Genomic DNA, 4,620 nt, shown 5'->3' with positions numbered 1-4,620 from the left:
TCCCCTCTCACATCTACGTCTTCCAATTTCACACCAATTTTTATGAAAATATCTCATTCGAAACAAAATCGAACGACGTAGACAAATTAAAATAATGGTCGTGGCCTCTCTAAGGGTCGTGGTTATTTCTTGCAAAAATATGCTGTTTATTGTTTTTTTTTACGGAGAGGTTGATGAAGAGGACATGAAAGACAAATTAACGAACTAAGATATAAGAAAACTAATTTAAAATTCCAATACGCAATTCAAATACCGTAACAGGGAAGCAAATCACGCTTAAAATCATCAAATTAATATAACACTACTACTCATTCGTAAGTTAGATTCCTCTGAAAAGAATCAGTAAGAAACTAGGTTTATTACTCTTTGTATAAATGGTTGCCTGGAAGAGATTGCAATTTAGAAATAAGGCCGCCAGTTGTACCTGTCATTTTTTATTATTATTATGTATTTATTCCACTGCGCAATCAAGAATGTTTGTATTGTATTATAGATTATTCACATTTATCGTTCAAATATCATGGAAAGGAACAAGCTGAAAAAGCTAAATTGCTTAACTATGAATTTTTGTGATCCAAGTTTGCAGAAACTGTAAACAAACTTTTGTTTGAAGTTTGTTCTTCACAATAGAGTAAAATTTCAATAACAACAGAAATTTCATTATAGAAGCTTATATTTCTATAATGAGATTCTTTGCTGCCGATGCATCTGGACATACATAGAATTACACAATTTATTTGCGCTTTTATTTTCGAGAATTTAACATATTGTTACTTTTTATTTACTAGAGCAAGCTGAAATATTAATTAAATATTATTGCACTACTCTTTGAGTCAACTCACGTTTTGGGCAGTTTACTGGCCCCATGATCACGGCTAACCAATGACCTACCAACACAAAGGTCAATGCGACTAACTCTTATTTTATTGATATTTTTAATATATTATTAGCTTTTTTTCTTAAATACGAACATCTTCTCTACTATCTAGTTCCAATTACATAATTTAAAATCCACCTAAGCACTGACATACTGACGGACTTGGATTCGTTCACGAGTTCTGAAAATTCTGTAAATTGATGACGGAAATAACATAAAAATTTCCGGGAATTACTAGAGATAAAAACTTAAGCTGGAACTAACGCAATAATAATAATAATAAATTATACTAAACTTGTAGCTACTATTGCCCGTTATTCGTATTGGTCGTACACCACGTACACCACGTACTGTTGTATAGTGTTAGTATTTGCGGAAACTGTACATACATCCGGGTATAACGTTCATATAAATACGTTGTTAACATCGATTTTAAGTAAAGTTGAAGGTTATTTTCTCTTAGAACTCTGTTGAAAGGAGCGAACTTCCTTTATAGATTATTAGGGCTTTCTATAAAATATCTTATGTAATGTACATTTAGCTAAAGTATAAGTAATAATCCTTATAATAAAAAACACCATCTTTAACCATAACACTAACGTAACCGCAATTAGAATATACATAGGCATGAATACGAAATATTCGATTAATATAAAATGTTCGAAGTTATGATAAGGGAAAAAAAATCAAGTTTTGTTAAAAGCAATGGTACATTTAGTGTCGACAGTGACTTTACGACAGTGACAGTGAGTTTTAAGAAATGAAATATTTGACAACAAATTTTCGTTTTTTGCAATTTGCAAAATTATAAATGTTTCTGAAATCTGATCCCTTAGCGCTCTCTTTATTTTAAGTACTATCCGAGTTCCTCGACTTAAGCATTTTGTTTTCCAGATAGACCTTAATATAAATATGTTTAGAAGTCGTAAATTCTAAAATAAGTTAATTGTATCGTGAAAATTGTCACAAGCTTTAGTTTAAGCCCTGCTCTACGTAAATAAGTGGAGCTGGTTTAACCCTTCGGTGTTCTTTCCAGTGGCTAATGTGGTTTATTTTTGGCAAATGCGCAGGGTGCCTCTACAGAACCTATTGTAGCTACCGAAAAGAATATAACACCTCGTACTTGATACCTAACATAGTATTATCTCAAAAATTGCGTTATATTTTATCTCAAACTTGCGTTATATTGATATGTTTAATAACTTATGTCCAAAATTTCATTTTATTGATGTGTTATTCATATACGATTTAATTTCAAAGTGAGTTGCTTTAAAACTAAATAGATATTAATATAATTTAAAGCGATTTTGAGATAATACTATGTTAGCTGTCATGTGCCGAGAGAACTCGTAGCATGAGTTATTTGTCTTTTTGTAGTAATAAGTAGTAATTCTTAATGGAGTATCCAAAATATATCATTATTCTAAAATATCTATGGAACAAGTAAAAGGACGGAAATTAATAATAGGCGTTCTGCGATAAATACTTCGTGTAATATTTCAAAACATTTGGTCGCTTTCATTTGCTACTGCAGAAAGAGCGCGGTTGAGTGATGCCGCGACAAAAATAGGTGTTATTTGTGTCCTGTAACTAAACAATAAAAAAGAGATCCTGTCCGGTATCTTGCTTACTGAGGACATATTTAAGGATTTTGGAATGAAGAACACGGTTTGGTACAATGCAGACGAGTAATTTGAAGATTACGTTCTGTACAAACTTAGTTTGAAGGAATATGGAATGTTACAAATGTTAGAATAGTCTGTTGAGCGCAGCGCACGGAAAAGAGAGCGGGTGTATTTTTTTTTGACGGATATTTTGCAGTTGTCCGCTGAAGGCCTTGCGCCACCGGAAAAAAGGGCGAGCTGAAGGCTCAAGAGAGCGGGCCCTGGAGGGGCCTGCTTATACATATAGGCCCTACGACGTTCGCGGGAGGCAGGGCAGCTCGCTCCACTCGACGCGGCGTTCAGCACGGACAGATCCTTATGAGACTCGAGAAGTTTACCTGACCCTCTATATATCGCGGCTGTTTTTGTAAGTCACTACTATTGGTATACACTTGAAATTTAAACTAAAAGTATTTTAGATAAAAAAAAATGAAATAATACTAAATTAATAAAAATAAGATCTAAAATAGAAAAGTTATAACGAGACAGCGTCGTGCGTAAGCAGAAAGTGTTTTTTACATATTCCTAAAAGAGTTTTGGGAAAAAATTGTATCATAATTTTTGATGTGTCACTAAGTCACAGTTCGTGTCACATACATACATATATGTATATTGGTCGTGAGTATGTGACCCTCGATTCGTGAGTTCTACTCGCTCATGACAGAATTTTTATTATTCATTACAACGGCTACCTAATTTTGGATTGGGCTTACAATACGAACCCTCTGTTTGCTCGCTACCTTCGATGCTTATTGTTTCATGCATTCCAGTCCCTAAATAATACACAGGTATATACACCTCTTTTGGACAGGCAGAGTAGAATTAGCCGAAATTATTATTATTACTTTTCGAAAATAATATTAATAATTGTTTATTGGACATTAAAAATTACAATACCTACAGAATACAGAACCGTAATAGAAGGCACAAAGCACAAACGGCACAAGTTTACAGCGGACCGCGCACTAAGCTCAAGGCTTGTACTCTCTCTCTCTCTCTCTCTCTCTCTCTCTCTCTCTCTCTCTCTCTCTCTCTCTCTCTCTCTCTCTCTGTGAGTGTGTGTGTGTGTGTGTGTGTTATAATAATTGTGAGATCTTATACCCGTAATAGAGCCTCCTCAAATGTGTGAATGAAGTGACAGGGTTACCCATCACATTCTCGTACGTGGTCAGAGCGCCAACGAAATATAAGATAACGAAAATTTATAATTCTATTAATACAATCCTAATAATTACACATGTTTATTAGGTATTTCTATCAATATAATATATTACTTTTTTCATTAATTCACTAACTAGAATAATCCTGAAGGCTTGTTTAAAAAAATTACATTTAAAAGCACCTAAAATGTTATATTTTGGACAGGTAACTTTAAGCAAGGTAACCAAGGTATTTGAAATTGCATGTCCAACTTTATCATTACTTAGTTAACAATTACATTCACTACATATTTATCGGTAATACAAATTGAAAATTCGAGGACTTTTGTCTACTACGTTCCATCTCATTATGTTGATGTAATAAATCTGTATTATATATTATTCTGCACTAAATAAATGAAGACAATAATAACTGTTTCGTCTTTCGGAAAACTCCTCTCTTTATCCCGTCTAGAAGATGATAAACAAACAGCCGTACACAGCACAACTCACCACCATTCCTAAATAGTAACATACAATGATGTTATATATAAACGTACAAGTTTCGTAATGAATAAAAATAATAAAAATAAAAATAATAATAATAATACTTTTATTATCAGATTAAGGTACCTCTATGTGATAAACTCTGATAGCCACACTAGGGCATGCCTGTGTCGTGGTTATCACGCAAGACGTTTATGACAGTGGGCGAGTATTATAGCATCTCTTCTATATAAAGTCGTAAGATAAAATATAATACATATGAATAAGAAATAAAGAACTAATGCACTACAATTAATAAAGTAAAAGTAATATAAAAAGTTATAAGTGCAACAATTGACATGAGAATAACTATTATAATAACGTATAATACGTAGGTGTGCGTGTTCGTGTGTGTGTGTGTGTGTGTGTGTGTGTGTGTGTGTGTGTGTGTGTG

This window comes from Hyposmocoma kahamanoa, unplaced genomic scaffold, assembly GCF_003589595.1.
Source record: "Hyposmocoma kahamanoa isolate Upper Pololo Valley unplaced genomic scaffold, ASM358959v1 100021, whole genome shotgun sequence".
Taxonomy (NCBI): domain Eukaryota; kingdom Metazoa; phylum Arthropoda; class Insecta; order Lepidoptera; family Cosmopterigidae; genus Hyposmocoma; species Hyposmocoma kahamanoa.
The sequence above is the reverse complement of the archived record's forward strand: the minus strand, read 5'-3'. Positions refer to the sequence as shown.